Raw genomic sequence first — 17,958 nt, 5'->3', positions numbered from 1 at the left:
GAATCCGCCTGCCAATGCAGGGGACATGGGTTCGAGCCCTGGTCCAGGAAGATCCCACATGCAGCTAAGCCCGTGAGCCACAACTACTGAGCCCGTGTGCCACAACTACCGAAGACCGCGCGCCTAGAGCCCGTGCTCTGCAACAAGAGAAGCCACCGTAATGACAAGCCCATTTGCTGCAACGAAGAGTAGCCCCCGCTCACTACAACTAGAGAAAGCCCATGCGCAGCAACGAAGACCCAACGCAGCCAAAAATAAAAATAAATTAATTTTTTTTTGTGCGGTACACGGGCCTCTCACTGTTGTGCCCTCTAACGTTGCGGAGCACAGGCTCCGGACGCGCAGGCTCAGCGGCCATGGCTCACGGGCCCAGCCACTCCGCGGCATGTGGGATCTTCCCAGAACGGGGCACGAACCTGTGTCCCCTGCATCGGCAGGTGGACTCTCAACCACTGCACCACCAGGGAAGCCCCAAATTTTTAAAAAATTAAAAAAAAAAAAAAAAAGCTCTTCCAGCTTTAGGATCTGAGTTGGACCTAGCACGTGCCACTGCATGCTGGGGGTGTTTATGCATCATTTTAGGGTGCAGTGAGCCTACCTCGTTTCTTCATCACCTTCTGCTCACTAAGGATGCACACACTTGGCCAAGGACTTGGAGTCAGGAACTCTTCCATCTAGTGCTGCATCAACTCTTCTGATTGGTGACTTAGCCTTGAGTGAGCCATTCTTCTGAAGCCTGTTTTCTCATCCACGAAGCAGGGATAATAATATTGACCCACTTTCCGGGTTGTTGCCAGGATCCATTAATTGACAGCAGTAAAGAACTCTGAAACTAGACTCCTTACCCCCAGCACCTTTGTCCCCACATCTGTTTTCCCTTCAGCACTCCTGCCATGTAATTTGGGAACAGATGACAGATTGGGACACAGACATGACTTGTTCAGCGTATTTAGAGACAGTGAGCCTGAGCCAACCTGGGAGGAAAGTAGTTAGCAGTTAGCAACTGCTGTGAAGTTTTCTGTGGCACCACTGCCACGGCTCCAGCCATCAGGATCCCCAAAGGGCAGATGCCCAAGTTCTAATTGCTTTCCCTGGTTGTCATCCTCAGACATAAATAAATTAGCAGCTGAGTCCTTGACACTGATGGTCTGAATGTTATTAATCACACCCTCCCCTCAATGGTGTTTCCCTTAAGGTGAAATGCCTGCTCTGGTTCCAGCGGCCCCACAGAGCGTGTTTGTGCCCATGATGACGAGGGAGAAGGTTGGATCCTTATCATTAATATCATCACAACAACATTTCTATATGCATTAGACTTTATAGAGCATCCTTACATCTGGGATCTCCGTGGAGCCTGGGCAATATTTTGAGGTGGGCAAACATGATGATCTCCACGTAGTGATAGAAAACCTCAAATTTGGAGAGGGTTCCGGACCTGAGATTATACAGCAGGGAAATGAAATCTTTTGCCAGGCCAGCCCAGCACTCTCTGTATTATGTTACTCTCTTTCTTTAAATGATAAATAACTGTCTCTAGTTCTCCCCTTTGATAGTGAACTGAAACAACTCAAAAATATATTATGCACAGCCATCCTTGATGAAATGCTCCCTATACACCGTATACTGTGCTGGGTGTGTTGTAACTCATCCCCACTCTGCTCTGCTGGGCAGGTATCTTTGTCCTGCTTAAGAGATGAAACAAACCAAGGTTCAGAGAAGTTAATAACTTGCCCAGGTACACGGAGAAGGTCCAAGCACTCAGCCTCAGTTCCATACCGTCAGCCACCAAGAGCCCAGTGACAGATCTATCCAGGGCAGAGGACTGGCTTTTCATGGTGGAATAGAGAAAAGGGGAAGCTGCTTCTGGTCTCTTGCATCACGGGCTGTTCCACTCCAGTTTACTTTATCCATCAACTGAGAGTTTGTTTCTATCATTTCAACAGGAGAGCTGTAAACCCCAGGCAGTGGAGGCAGCTGGGGAGGGATGGAGTTTTATAGGTGTTTGGTGAGTCATGCAGGATGCAGGTGTTCAGGCTCCTGTCTTGGTCCTGCTGCCTGCTGTCTGAAGGGGCCCCTCCCACCTCCTGTCCCCTGAGAGGCAGGCACACCTGGGACCTGGACTTGCATCCTCATATTGTCACCTGTGATTTTAGCTCCTTCTGAGAGGATTCTCCAGACGTCCTGTGTCCTTGAGCCCTTGCTGTCCACAGTTAATCGGGAACCTTATTTTGCTTCTTTCTCTTTTCCCATATCTAACCCTCATCTGCCCCCTGGGATCACCCTAGAAATAAACTGCCTGCACCCACATTCTTGTCTCAGGTTATGTTTTCGGGAAGAACCCAAACTAGGAAAACCTATTTCCTTTTTCTTCTAACCTGGGTGGAAAAATTATGTGGTCATTAGGGTCTAGATTTGAATCCTGACTCCTGTGTGAACTTGGGCAAGTTATGTAACTTCACTGAGCTTCCATTTCTTATTTGTAAAAGGGAGATTGAAATAATACTTTCCCCATAGGGTAAATTTCTGTGTGTATTAACTGCATGAAGTAGTGTCTAGTATTCAGTAAGTGCCCAATAATTGTCTGCTGCTAGTCCCGTTACTGCATGCTGGAGTGGTTATAAACACAGGTTTGGAAGTGGGAGAGATTTGTCCATATCCACACTCATTCACTTGATGTCGAGTGGCCTTTGGCAAGTTCCTTACCTTTGCCCACCTCGGTCTCCATATGTACACAGTAAGGCTAAGAAGACTGCCCACTTCCTGGAGTTGTAAGAGTTAGTTATTGTAGGAGTAGCTAATATTGAGCCCAGTGTATAAATAGTCAGTGCTCAGTGAAATAGAGCTGGACTGTTGAATTCTCTTGGTCCCCAAGCGGATTGAATGATGTCTCCCTTTGAAATCTTTTTTTTGCGGTACGCGGGCCTCTCACTGTTGTGGCCTCTCCCGTTGCGGAGCACAGGCTCCGGACGCGCAGGCTCAGCGGCTGTGGCTCAGGGCCCAGCCGCTCCGCGGCACGTGGGATCTTCTCGGACCGGGGCACGAACCCGTGTCCCCTGCATCGGCAGGCGGACTCTCAACCACTGCGCCACCAGGGAAGCCCCTCTGAAATCTTTTGATGCCTCCATGTACACCTTCTAATGGGGAGACTGTGCATGTCCCTGGTCTCTCTCACAAGACCACATCCTTCTCAAGGGAAGCTTGAAAGGAGCCATTCCTCCTTGAATCATCTGCTAGTGAAGCGTCACACGCAGGCAAGGTGATCAGGGAGGGTCATATTAGAGTTAGAGAACTTTGGGAAGCCATCTAGTTCAGCCACCTCAGTGGACAGGGAAACCGTGGTCCCTGAGCTCAGCAGACATTTGCTGAAGACTGTTCACTGGAAACTGACAGAGCAAGAGGAGGACTTGTGAGAGGCAGGGAGAAGAGCTCGGTTAAAGCAGCTTTTCTCGTAGACAGTCACTGGGTTGAATTGTGGAAGGGGCTCTTTATCCAGCAATTTTGGTGAAATTTAGAGGCTCCTTCTAGGAAGCACTTTTCAGCAGTGGGACCATCAGTCCAGCCATGACTTGCCCTTAAAATGAGATTCAGGGCGTGCTGGGGAGCAGAATGGGGGCCTCCCTGTCTCCCCTGGGCAGGGGGCCATCCTGGCTGTGAGTGAGGGGGTGGAGGGTCTGGGAAGCTCTGTTTGACCTTCTTTCCCTTTAGTTCCATGTGTGGCTACATCCTTAGCATCAAGTCGATAAGGAAGAGCGTGCAGAGAAGTGTAGCACCGTCCGGCACCATTGCTGGACAGAGAGCAGAGGGCCATCTAGAGAAGAGCTTGGGCATCTCCTCACGGCTGGCATCTCCTCTCCAGAGGAGCTGGCTGCTTCACTTGGAGGGCCCTCCTGAGCTGGCAATGCATATTTGGTCTGTGCACCTTTCATCCCTGCTTATGATATGTCAGGTGGCAAAACTTTCCCTACCAGCAGTGTTCTTCATCTTGTTACACCCATCATTGATCTCACTGGCTGGCATTTCAAAGAGGAAGCTTGTTAAACTGAGCTGTTATGCTTGTGGTTTTAGAGGTTGGCACGGTAGACAGTTCTAAGGAAGGAAGAAGTGTGCATGAACAGACAGAAAAGCGTTTCTACTAACAACATACAGACTTCGAGGGAAAAAAAATCCCCGCTAGCACGAGGTGTCTCTGAGTGCATTCTGCAATAGCGAACTCCTGGTCTCCCCAGCCCTCTGGCTGGCAATGGGAGGTGTGAAATAATTTTGTCGCCTGGGAGAAAGGGGTTTGGTGCATGTTCCTGGGTCTATCTCCATGGTGTATTTGGGACCCACAGATGTGGTCTAATTTCATCACATTCCCCAAAATTTCTGGATTAGTCAAGTCAATTATGGTCCTATCTCCTGTCCACAACTTCATGCTGAGCTTGGATAACCCAAAGTAGGAATCCAAGTGCAGGGGAAAAGTTAATAGTAATAATGATGATAACAATATTAGTTACCCTTTTCAGGCATGATATAGACACCTTACGTGACATCTTCAGCTCTTATAGCTAATTTGCAAGGCAGGTGCCATCCTCATTTTACAGGGGAGCCGGTCATTTGCTTGTTAGATCTCCTACCCGTTTCCTGGCCTTTCCTCTTCTCCCTTGGCTTTGTATTTCCGGAAACTACATCTCCCAGACCCCCTTGACAACAACCCTCCAGGTGGCTTCAGCCAGCGGGAGGTACTGGTGTGAAACCGTGGGTGAGAATCTGGGTTTTCTCCCTCACCCTCTGCCCTGCCTTGGGTGGCATCCTTTGCACAGCTGGATCCCCTTAGGCTCCTCTGGATGCCTCCAGCTCTGGGGCTCCAATTGGTCACATCGCTTCCTCCCTGGGTCCTCCCCCTGTGGGGTGTGGCCACATCTCTGAGTTGCCTCACTGTGTCCTCTTGCCTCCTTAGCTCTTACAACTTCTTGGACAACCAATTCTCTGCGTTAACCTCCCCCCACCAACAACTGGAATGGCCTAGGCTGGTTTCTAGCTTCCTGGCAGGCAGAAGCTAGCAAACTTTTTCTATAAAGGGCCAGATAATAAATATTTTAGGCCAAATCAAGGTCCTTATATGTAATTATTTATGTAATAAGAGAGAAAACAAATTTCTGCAGATGACTTCACTCACGGGCCACACAAAAGCAGTGCAGGGTGGATTTGGCCAGAGACCCATAGGTTGCCAACCCCTGCAGTATGGCAAGGAGATTGAAGCTAATTTTAAGCGACATGGAAAACCATTGGACCATTCTAAGGAAGAGAGTGACAGGGTGGGATAACTCTTTTAAGAAAATCACTCTGGCTGCTGTGCTGAGAATAACAACCAGGGGGCAAGAAAGGTTGTGAGGAAACCAGTTAAGAAGTCCAGGCAACTGGGTGGTGACCTGGACAAGGGTGGTGACAGTGGTGATGGGGCACAACAGGTGGACTGGAGTCATGGGCTCAATTCTGAAGCCCTAGTGACTATCCTGAAATACAAATCTGATCACGTTGCAGAGACAAGCCATCACAAATCCACAGATTATCCACAGTCTGATTGTAGAGTCCCATGGACTCAGTGACCATTCCAAACCCCCAAATGGGGAAACTGATAGAGAGGGGTACAGCTCAGGAAACGAAGACAGGAAACTGTGTGGTCTGGGTTTCTGTGTGGCAGCAGGGAAGGGGTGAACGACCATTAGTCTGGGTGGATTTGGGGAAGGCAGGCGTTATTGTCACTATACGATGCATTCCCTGTCACTTCATTCCAGATTTCAGGGCCTGTAAGGTCAGGGTCTGGGGAATGTGCACAGCACTGTTAAATTAGAAGATGAATGCATGCTTTCTTACAGCACTCACAGTGACTGTAGAGGGTCATTGTCATTTTAAATTCCCACTTACAGCAGAAGTTCTTAACCCAGGGCATGAGGAGAGAATGCAGTGATCTATAAACTTGGGTGGAAGAAATATTACTTATTTATTTTCACTAACATCGAAATGAAACTTTGCACTTCATTCAGTGATAAATGTAGGTTGGAAACTCACAGTAGAATTAACAGTTCCACTAGCTAGTACAGATATTTTCATATCATCTAGCTGTTGTTGTAGATATCTTAGAATATTCATGACTCCCATAACTCTAAGTTCTCACACCCACCACTGGATCTTATTTAATGTTTAATAAATAGGCACTGGGACTTCCCTGGCTGTCCAATGGTTAGGACTCCTCTCGTCCACTGCAGGGGGCCCGGGTTCTATCCCTGGTTGGGTAACTAAGATCCTACAAGTCATGCAGCCAAAAATAAAATAAAATAAAGGTCATCCAGAATTTTTTTAAAAAGATGCACAACTATTACTTCTCCACCACAAATTTTTTTTTTAATATTTTGGTAACTGTGTTTCAACATCATTGGCTTCTCTTGTAATCCTGCATATTTATTTTCTGCCCTCAAGAACAGTCTTTGGAGAAGGGGTTGTAAGTTTCAACAGCCTGCCAAAGCCAAAAGCAGAGCCCACGCTTACTCAGTCAGGGCTTCTGGTCACAAGCAGTGTTAGTGGACAGTGTTGGTCCTGCTTTGGGGTTGGGTACAAAGCAGAGTTCCTGAAGCTTCTCTTTCCTTCAGCACTTTCATACTTAAGAGGTAGCCACCTGCCTTCCCAGGCTTCTCCACTCTTCTAGAAGCACTTAGCTAATTGTGCTGAACTCAGGGCCAGACCTCAGGGAGAGAGAAGCAGCCGGTCTGGTCCCCTTTGGCAATCAATTATTCCCCGAAGCAGAATGATTGATGGCTTCTACACATCTTGGTCCAGCTAATAATACTGCTGATGCTGTTTTAATTCCAAAGCACATAGCCACCCCCAGTCTTCCTTTTCAGCCTCTTTGCTTCAAATGCCGGCTAGGGCTTCCAGAGACAGAGCAAACGTGACCTATGTGGACAATTTGAACACTAGTGCCCCCTGTCCCTTTCCACAGCTCATCCGATTTCTGTCTACCAATTTGGATTTCCTCCCCATTCTTTGATTACCTTTCTCAGATTTTCTTTTGGGGTCACACCGTCTCCTTCCCTGCATGTTCTGAAATTACCTTTTCTCCTACCAGAAACCCCTTGAAATTTCTTGTCCTTCTCAGGATCTTGTCAATCTTTTGATGGGGTTGGAGAGAAAGGAGGCCTCTGTGTCTGAGTGATGGGTTGGGAGTAGGAATGGAGGAGCTGGCGACTGTCTTTCCCCCTGCGAGTTGCTCAGAGACCCTTGCAACAACCCCAGGGTCCTGGGAAGACCTTTTTTAAAAGTCACATTCCTCCTATGACATTGCCAAGAACTCATCCCTGAGAATACAATCAATTTCCAGCCCAGCCTGAAAGCTCAGTAGTTGAAATAACAGTTTCTGGTGAGTTACTCCATGATTAAAAGCGTTGAACTTTCCCACTGTGGTTGCCAAGAGCGGAGCTGCCTTCCCCTCGCTCATCGCTGACTTATTCCCTTCCTCTGCCCTGCTAGTACCTCCAGGGGCCATCCTCCGGTCATGGGTCAGAGAGAGTCTTGCCGACATGTGGCCCTACTGGGAGCTTCTCTCCGAGGTCTTGCCGAGGACTGCAGACACTGGAAGACCAGTGGAGCTGTGTGAATGGTTTTGCTTTTGTCTCTATGTTTCAAGCACAGAAATAATCTTGAGAGAGGAGGTATGATTTTTGGCTCCTTCTGGGTATGGGATCCCATCATTCAAGCATGTTCAGTGGTTGCACCTGTTGTGGTAGCAAGTTCTGATGCTGACCGTGCTTGGGAGCTTCAGAAACTCTTGCAGGCCTGGCTACTTTGCATTCTTCTTCATGGATTTCTTTCCTTTTTGCCTCCAACCCCACCCTTCAAACTAGAAGCCAAAAGTACCAGGCAGGGTCCTTCAAGGAAAAGTAGTTTGGGAAAAATACTCTGGGAGGTGCACAGGGATGCCAAGACACCCAGAGACACCTTCCCCAGCCCTGAAGGGACAAGGGGAACAAGCTGTGTCCCTGGAACCCAGGACAGCTGGGGCCACGAGGAGGGGCTTCCCATAGAGTTGTAGCATGTGTTAAGATTTCCTTCCTTTTTTAAGGATGAATAATATTCCATTGTGTTTATTTAGTCATCCATCAATGGACATTTGAGTTGCTTCTACCTCTTGTATGTTGCAAATAAAGCTACAATGAACACGGCTGTACAAATATCTTCAAGATCCTGTTTTGAATTCTTTTAGATATGTACCAGAAGTAGGATTGCTGGATCATACAATAGTTCCATTTTTAATTTTTTGAGAAAACTCCATATTGTTTTCCATAGACGCTGCACCATTTTACATTTCTGCCAACAGTGCACATGGGTTCCAATTTCTCTGCGTTCTTGCCAACACTTGTTATTTTCCTTTTTTTGTTTTTTTGATTGTGGCCATCCTGATGGGTATGAGGTGATATTGCATTGTGGTTTTGATTTTACGTCTCTAATGAGTGATGTCGATCGAGCATCTTTTCATATGCTTGTTGGCTTGTCTTCTTTGGAAAAATGTCTATTCGAGTCCTTTGCCTATTTTGGGGGAGAAGGGGGTTTTCACTGTTTCAGTTTACTTAATTCTTAACGTAAAGGAAGATCAGCCAGCATTCGGGTCAGAACTATACCCCTTTGGCAATGGAAACGGGACGAGCAACTTATTTGCTGAAGGGGATAGAAATCAAGCATTTATCCGTGGTCTGACTTTGTGACACTACAGTGACAGAATTATAAAAACCACACTGGATTTTGCAAGGCATACTGAGGTTACAGCTGCATGGAATTTACTGTAAAGGGTTGCAAACTGTTGTCCCCCACTACAGACATCAATCACTGCGCACGCGCTGAGCCGGGTCTGCGGTCCTGGTCCCGGGTTAGTCTGGTTTGCGCGGGGCGGAAGCGGACTGGCGGGGAGGCGCCCTTCCCAGAGCTGCCTCCAGAGGGCGCGCGCAGCAGCAGGAAACTTGGTGGTTTGGCCCCTCGCGCGGCCCGTAGTCGGGCGCCGAGGCGGGAAAAGCCGACCGGGCCTTTGTGGGCGCCGCCTCTCTGTCTTCGCGCGCAGGCCCGGGTCCCGCCGTGAGAATTGAGGAGGACGAGAGGGCCGAGGAGCAGCAGCCAAACGCTCACCAACAGGTACGGAGAACGAGGTCTGCCTGGGCTGGGGGCGCACGGCATCGAGATTCTGGGGAGAAAAAGGCCCCCCGCCTCAGCCCGGCCTCCCTTCCGGCTGGGCGGCCTCCCCTTCGTACATTAAAAAAACCGAGTTGTCTTTTTGTTAGGGGTTTGTAGGGGTTCTTTATATATTCTGGCCGTGAACCTCTTGTCAGAGAGACGATTTACACATATTCTCTTATCCAGTAGATTGGCTTTTCACTCTGTCGATTTTTTTGAGGACAATTAACATAAAATTGATACATAAAATTATGTATTTTAATGTATTAAAATACATATTCCCAGCTCCTTGTCCTGAAAATACTGATTCAGGAGATTTAGATCAGGAACTGTGAATCTATATTTTTAATAAGAACCTCTGGGGATTCTAAACTCTAGCAAGTTTGGAACATTCTAGGTTCTACTCTAATACTGTTTCTCTGGGGATTCTAAACTCTAGCAAGTTTGGAACATTCTAGATTCTACTCTAATACTGTTTCTCAGTGGGGGCTACACAGCCGAATGGCCTTCAGAGCTTTAGCGGGACTGAGGCCTGGTCCTACTCCCAGAGTTTTGGAATTAATTGAGAATAGTTAGTTCTCAGTAGAGACCTGTTGGGATTTTAAGTGCCTCAGGGGGACACTGATGACCTGCCCAGGGGAGAACCTGCTCCATCTGTGCCCCTGTCCAAGGACCCGGCTTCTGGTGCAGAGCCTGGCTCAGTTTGGTTTTGCTGTAGTCTCAGCCTCACTGCCTTATTTTGAAAGTGATACTTACGTTTCTGATATTGCAAAGTGGTTCTTTTCCAGTGAGGTCGAGAGCTTTACAGAGAAATCTGACATTTGTGGCCAAAATTCTCCATGTTGTGGTGGGGAAGTTGGAAAAAACCTGACTGTAAGTTTACTACAGAGCTAATCCAGCCAAGGTCTGCCCTTTGCTGGCCAGCTCTGAATGCTTTCTTCTGCAGAAGCTACCTGCACCGCTAAGCTGATGGGAGTATTTGCTGCCACAATTGCACAAAAGAATGAGCCTTTTGTCACTGGGTGGTCCTTTATCTACAGTGGTCCTAACACAGCTATTTGCCATTGCCCTGGACCCTGGGAAACAGACTCTCTATTCACAACAAGGAATTTTCTCGAAGGTAGTTAAACAATTGTTTTTAAGCTGTTTGTACACCACCCCATGTGTGATGTGGATGTGTGACTTTGTGGATCTTAAAACCAATATCGGGCAAGAAAAGCTAACTGGAGAATTTAGAAATTAGCTTCCATTTATCCCTCAAACAAGCAAGCTAATTATTTATTAATAGAGGGAGGCTAATAAGAGATAAGAATGTGAGGTTAAGATTCCAGATCCGATTTTGTTGCCTATTATTCATGGGCTTCTTGGGCATGACATTTAACCTCTCTGGGTCTCAGTTGGCTTATCTGTGAAATGGAGTTATAGTACCCACCCAGGCTGCAAGAAGGTCAAATGAGGTAAGACATAAAAGCTATTTGCTAACCTTGGTCTGCAAATAAATGTTAGGCCCTTAAGAAGCTGTTACTGTTGTGGTTATGAGCTGTTGTGTTTATCAGTGGGCATTGCTATATCAGAGAGGCAAACTCTTTGCCTTTATCCTGCCTGCTAAAGGCCAGAAGAGCACACAGCCAGGAGGATGTGGAATATTTTTGTGCACACTTTCAATCTGTATGTATTGGCTAAATTTAATTCTGAAATACCACCAGCCTCTGACTGGGTGAAGGTTATTGGAAGCCACAGCATTGTTTTTCCTTTAGCTCTTTCAGATGACTAGTCCTTTCCAGTTTCTCACCAGCCATATCCAAACCAAGTAGAGAAATTACCATCATAATTTGCCCTAACTAGAACTTATTCATGCTAAGGTGTTGACACTCTTGCTCCTAGCTAAATTTTTAACCTGTTTATTTCTATGCATGGACTCAAAGCCAGTTGTCCTGATTACTTTCGTAGTATTTCTTCATTCGGTAGGAAGTATTTTTGGGAATTTTAGTGTAAAACCGTGTGACTTAAGAGACTGAAGGCAGGTGCATTAGGGAGTGGGATGCAGGGCAGGAAATGATAACTCATGGGGAGAAGATCAAGAACCTCTGACATTAATGTATGTGGAAGTAATGTTGATACAAGAGACAGGAGGGAGACCTTTTTGAGTGCCTGCTGCATACTAACACTGTGCTAGCAATTGCATTCAGCTTCTCATTTGATTCTCATATTGATCCTACTGGAGGGGCCTCATTTCCATCTTATACAGGAGTCCCGAGACATAAGGTGACTTGATCAAGGTTACACAGCCTGTGTGACTAGTTTGTTCCAAAGCCCATAAGGGTTCTCTTCTAACATTTTGACTCAGTAGAACAAACACAGTGACACCAAGTAGAGATGGGATATTGGAAAACTATCAAAGGGAGAAGAAAAACACAAAAACTGTTGTTTGTTATATAAAATGGTGCTATCAAAAGTCATTTATGTCCCATTTATGCCTAATTACCACATAGTACAATAATGATTATGATTAAATGTCTGACAGATGAAGTTGGCTGTACATTTTATTTGATTGGAACAGAAAGCACAGCACATATGGGCTTCATCTTCATTGTTTCTTGCCCACACAGCATGTCACTTGTTTATAACTTCAGTAAATCACGGGTTGGTCAGCAGTTATAAGCCAGTCCCTGTAACCCAGATGTAAGACAAGGGAGAGTCACATCCAGTCTTTCCATCAGTCTCAACAAAGAACAATCCATTAATTTGCTAATCATTTCTCCCTGCTGTGTACAGGTAGCATTAGGAAAAATAAATATACGGAGACTTAAGTGACTCAGAATTCCTGCTTTTGTTATTGAATTTGCTTAGGTTGGTTTTTACATTTTGTGATTATATGGGTGCCTTTGTCCACAGTGAATGAGCAAATTAGCTTATCGTTCTTGGGGAGGGAGGAGAGATTGCTTAAAATCCGCAAAGGATTGAGGGATACAGCTGTGACGAAGAAGAGGGCAGTGAATTAGGATTCAGAGAATCTCATTCTGCCACTACCTGCTGTGTAACTCTAACCTACGTGTGTTTTCTCATCCCTAAAATGAGGATAATAATAATATTTACCTTATATGGGATGTCTGAGACACCAAAGGCAAACCAGGAGACAGGTATTTTGAGTGCAGGTCATTTAGTGTGGAGGTGATCTAAAGAAGCACAGTGAGGTGCTTGGTGAGCAGGTTACAGCTGTGGGCATTGGGGGTCAATGCCACTAGGACTCTGTGCCAGTTATCTACTGCTGTGTAACAAATTACTCCAAAATTTAATGGCTTAAAATAACAATAAATATTTATTATTCTTACATTTCCTGTAGATTAGGGATTTAGGACTGGCTTATCTGGGCAGCTATGGCTCAGGACGTCTTGCAAGCTTATAGTCAAGATGTCCGTCGGAGCAGCAGCATCTGAAGGCTTGAGTGGGGTTGCAGGGTCCATTTTCAAGGTGGCTCCACCACATGGCTGGTGAGCTGGTGCTGGTTGTTGGCAGGAGACCTCAGTTCCTCATTGTGTGGACCTCCCCACGAGCTGCTTGTGTGTTCTCATGACATGGTGCTGGCTTTCCCCAGAAGCAGCACTTTTATGACCTCAGCTTGGAAGTCACAGATCATTCTCCTCATAGTCTCGTCATTAGGAGTGTCACTTAATATGGCTCACATTTGAGGGGAGGAGAATTAGGCTTCACCTTTTAAAGGTCTGAAGTTCAAATAATTTGTTGACATATTTTAGGACTGCCACTTACTCTGTGTGACACTTGTGGAATACACTTTAGAATTTTCCTTTTTCCTGAGAGTGGAAGAAGCTGGGCTATTTATCTCCCAACCCTCATCCCTATTACTTGAAGATCTGGGTGGTGCCCTGAAGGCAAGGATGAGTGACAGCAGGGAGGAAGGTAGTTCTGTTCTGAATGGTGCTTAAGAGACATTCCCCGAGGTTCCAGAGGTGCTGACGGGCTGCACTGATGAGAGGTACTGCCTAGACTGATTCCTGCCCACAAGCAGAGCCCCTAGTGCCCACTCAACACAGGCCAGTGCAGGGATCTGAGCTCACTTTAAAGTTAGCTAGCTTAATCTACACCTAGCTCTTATCTTATTATTTACATTTATCATGACTAGAAGACCCTGCCTTTTCTTGCCTTCATCTTTTTCAGCTGAAAATGAGACTGAGGCTCCTGTTCTTTTTCCTAAGATGCCTTTGCTTGGACTAGCAAAGGATTTCCAAATATCACGTATATGGGAGTTTTTTTTTTATATAAAATACACACACACACACTTGCATCCATAGAGACAAATAGCACCCCTCTCTGCTTTGCTATTTCTGGCACTAACCTTCATTTATGATGCCATATTCGTGTAATTACAGTGCTGCAGTGGTGGATCATGATTTCAAAATATAGTCATAATCACCATCAGAAGAAATGGGGAAGATGAAAAACATACGCAAAGCAATTAAAAAGTCCTCATGAATGAATTTTCCCACTGCCTCCTATGCTCCGGCCATGGGATGCTCTGCCTCTGGATGCGCGCGCGTGTGTGTGTAGTGTGTATGTTTACATTTCTGCTCTTATTATATATCTGGGCCTGGGACTAGAGTGTGAATACCCAGTGAAGTGGCTTATCCCTTGGAGATTACCATCCTTCTGCTTGATAAGATTTTTCTGTTCAGTTATTTGTGGTCTTGGCCACAGGGTGTATTTTTTATGACACATGTATCCCTGCTTCACAGTCCTTCCTGCTGAGGACACTTTTTGTGCATTAATTCCTTAGTAATATTTTGAAGTTGTTTTTCTGTGCTTGAAAAATAATTTCCCATTTCCAGAATCCACCTGTCCCTCTATGCCTGCTTTCCCATTCCCTCTCCCCACTTTATCTTTTTGCAACACCCCCAACACTGAGAGGACCGCAAATTGAAAAGCATCCTATTTTCTCTGCTGGGCACCTTGCCAGCTAGATGCTCAGGGGTCCGGGTTGCTTTGTGTTGAGGACACTGCCTGTTCTCCTTGCCGCATTCTGTGAACCTGCTGAACTACTAAACAAGTCCCTTTGCAGTGCCTGGAAAACTGAATTCTTTTCTCTTCCATTTCTGGCTTGTGTGTAGTGAAGGCACAGTATGCTCTGCCAAATCTTAAAACCTTAAAGCCGTTTATGCATCCAATTTTGGGGCTGCCTTTTTCTTCTAGAAAGTTCCTTGGGGCTCTGTCATATAAAATCTCACCCTGAATAACATATTTGGACACATTGATGAAAATATTCCTTTAGTGCATTACCACTTACAGGATTGGGTAAGAGTTTGGGAGAAAGTGAGGGAGTATTTTAAATTATTAATTTTTTTATGGCTGGGGCTTCAAACAGTATTTAATCATTACTTTGGATCAAAAGCTCCCATTGACTCTTAAGATGAAGCATTTTTATCATCTATCTACCTTCTACCCTCCCAACCTGTTTGTCCCTGGCTATCATGTTGCTTTGTGAGTTAAGGCACAAGGAGGAGACTTAAGGAAGGGGTGGTGGTGCAAGAGTGTACCTGTATGTCCAATCCTTTTTATTTCTTCATTAAAGTGCTGCCCGTGCAAGTCCACAGGCATCTCAACGTGTCTCCTACACCCAACACTTCCTTTGGGTTGACAAGGAGAGAGTCAGATATGTCATCTATAGCCAGCTTGCATTCTGCCAGCTTTAACATTTCATTCTTGCTACTTTATAGCTCTCAAAAGCCTTTTAAGGGTTGCTGGAGGGAGATCTTTTAAAATTTTTATTTATTTATTTTTCTCTTCAAGTTTCCTATTTTCTTGATTTTTTTATTGGAGTATAATGGCTTTACAATGTTGTGTTAGTTTCTGCTGTACAATGAATTGAATTAGCTATATGTATACATATATCACCTCCCTCTCAGACCTCCCTCACACTGCCCCCACCATCCCACCCATCTAGGTCGTCACAGAGCACCGAGCTGAGCTCCCTGTGCTATATAGCAGGTTCCCAATAGCTATCTATTTTACACATGTTAGTGTGTAAACCTAATCTCCCAATTTGTCCCACCCTCCCCTTCCCCCCATGTGGCCACAGGTCCGTTCTCTACATCTGTGTCTCTATTCCTGCCCTGCAAATAGGTTCATTTATACCATTTCTCTGGATTCCACATATATGCTAATATGTTATATGTTAACATATAACATCGTATATGTTAATATACGATATTGTTTTTCTCCTTCTGGCTTACTTCACTTTGTATAACAGACTTGAGGTCCATCCACATCTCTACAAATGACCCAGTTTAATTCCTTTTTATGGCTGAGTAATATTCCATTGTCTATGTGTACCACATCTTCTTTATCCATTCATCTGTCATTGGACATTTAGGTTGTTTCCATGCCCTGGCTATTGTAGATAGTGCTGCAGTGAACATAGGGGTGCATGTGTCCTTTTGAATTATGGTTTTCTCAGGGTATATGCCCAGGAGTGGGATTGCTGCATTGTATGGTAGTTCTAGTTTTAGTTTTTTTTTTTTTAACATCTTTATTGGGGTATAATTGCTTTACAATGGTGTGTTAGTTTCTGCTTTATAACAAAGTGAATCAGTTATACATATACATATGTTCCCATATCTCTTCCCTCTTGCATCTCCCTCCCTCCCACCCTCCCTATCCCACCCCTCTAGGCGGTCACAAAGCACCGAGCCGATTTCCCTGTGCCATGCGGCTACTTCCCACTAGCTATCTACCTTACGTTTGTTAGTGTATATATGTCCATGCCTCTCTCTCGCCCTGTCACAGCTCACCCTTCCTCCTCCCCATATCCTCAAGTCCGTTCTCCAGTAGGTCTGTGTCTTTATTCCTGTCTTACCCCTAGGTTCTTCATGACATTTTTTCCCCCCTAAATTCCATATATATGTGTTAGCATACGGTATTTGTCTTTCTCTTTCTGACTTACTTCACTCTGTATGACAGACTCTAGGTCTATCCACCTCATTACAAATAGCTCAATTTCGTTTCTTTTTTTGACTGAGTAATATTCTATTGTATATATGTGCCACATCTTCTTTATCCATTCATCCGATGATGGGCACTTAGGTTGTTCCATCTCTGGGCTATTGTAAATAGAGCTGCAGTGAACATTTTGGTACATGACTCTTTTTGAATTATGGTTTTCTCAGGGTATATGCCCAGTAGTGGGATTGCTGGGTCATATGGTAGTTCTATTTGTAGTTTTTTAAGGAACCTCCATACTGTTCTCCATAGTGGCTGAACCAATTCACATTCCCACCAGCAGTGCAAGAGTGTTCCCTTTTCTCCATACCCTCTCCAGCATTTATTGTTTCTAGATATTTTGATGATGGCCATTCTGACTGGTGTGAGATGATATCTCATTGTAGTTTTGATTTGCATTTCTCTAATGATTAATGATGTTGAGCATTCTTTCATGTGTTTGTTGGCAGTCTGTACATCTTCTTTGGAGAAATGTCTATTTAGGTCTTCTGCCCATTTTTGGATTGGGTTGTTTGTTTTTTTGTTATTGAGCTGCATGAGCTGCTTGTAAATTTTGGAAATGGATCCTTTGTCAGTTGCTTCATTTGCAAATATTTTCTCCCATTCTGAGGGTTGTCTTTTGGTCTTGTTTATGGTTTGCTTTGCTGTGCAAGAGTTTTGAAGTTTCATTAGGTCCCATTTGTTTATTTTTGTTTTTATTTCCATTTCTCTAGGAGGTGGGTCAAAAGGATCTTGCTGTGATTTATGTCATGGAGTGTTCTGCCTATGTTTTCCTCTAAGAGTTTTATAGTGTGTGGCCTTACATTTAGGTCTTTAATCCATTTTGAGCTTATTTTTGTGTATGGTGTTAGGGAGTGATCTAATCTCATACTTTTACATGTACCTGTCCAGTTTTCCCAGCACCACTTATTGAAGAGGCTGTCCTTTCTCCACTATACATTCCTGCCACGTTTATCAAAGATAAGGTGACCATATGTGCGTGGGTTTATCTCTGGGCTTTGTATCCTGTTCCATTGGTCTATGTTTCTGTTTTTGTGCCAGTACCATACTGTCTTGATTACTGTAGCTTTGTAGTATAGTTTGAAGTCAGGGAGCCTGATTCCTCCAGCTCCGTTTTTCGTTCTCAAGATTGCTTTGGCTATTCGGGGTCTTTTGTGTTTCCATACAAATTGTGAAATTTTTTCTTCTAGTTCTGTGAAAAATGCCAGTGGTAGTTTGATAGGGATTGCATTGAACCTATAGATTGCTTTGGGTAGTAGAGTCATTTTCACAATGTTGATTCTTCCAATCCAAGAACATGGTATATCTCTCCATCTATTTGTATCATCTTTAATTTCTTTCATCAGTGTCTTATAATTTTCTGCATACAGGTCTTTTGTCTCCTTAGGTAGGTTTATTCCTAGATATTTTATTCTTTTTGTTGCAATGGTAAATGGGAGTGTTTTCTTGATTTCACTTTCAGATTTTTCATCATTAGTGTATAGGAATGCCAGAGATTTCTGTGCATTAATTTTGTATCCTGCAATTTTACCAAATTCATTGATTAGCTCTAGTAGTTTTCTGGTAGCATCTTTAGGATTCTCTATGTATAGGATCATGTCATCTGCAAACAGTGACAGTTTTACTTCTTTTCCAATTTGGATTCCTTTTATTTCCTTTTCTTCTCTGATTGCTTTGGCTAAAACTTCCAAAAGTATGTTGAATAAGAGTGGTGAGAGTGGGCAACCTTGTCTTGTTCCTGATCTTAGT

General features: G+C 44.7%; 1 protein-coding gene across 2 annotated transcripts in view; it reads left to right on the top strand.

The window, feature by feature from the left end:
* The window catches only part of GADL1 (glutamate decarboxylase like 1), a 578,596-nt gene that overhangs the window by 60,528 nt on the left and 500,110 nt on the right, over window positions 1-17,958 (top strand). The window contains exon 1 of one of the 2 annotated variants that reach the window (XM_029244221.1): window positions 9,098-9,159. The exons of the other annotated variant lie outside the window; for it this stretch is intronic. The gene's annotated coding sequence lies outside the window, so the exon portion shown is untranslated. Of the gene's footprint in view, window positions 1-9,097; window positions 9,160-17,958 lie in introns of those variants that run through there. 2 annotated transcript variants of the gene reach the window in all.

This window comes from Monodon monoceros, unplaced genomic scaffold (genome assembly GCF_005190385.1).
Source record: "Monodon monoceros isolate NGI ecotype Baffin Bay Population unplaced genomic scaffold, NGI_Narwhal_1 Super_Scaffold_3, whole genome shotgun sequence".
NCBI classification, from domain to species: Eukaryota; Metazoa; Chordata; class Mammalia; order Artiodactyla; family Monodontidae; genus Monodon; species Monodon monoceros.
Note: the sequence above shows the minus strand (reverse complement) of the source record. Positions and strands in the feature narration are given on the sequence as shown.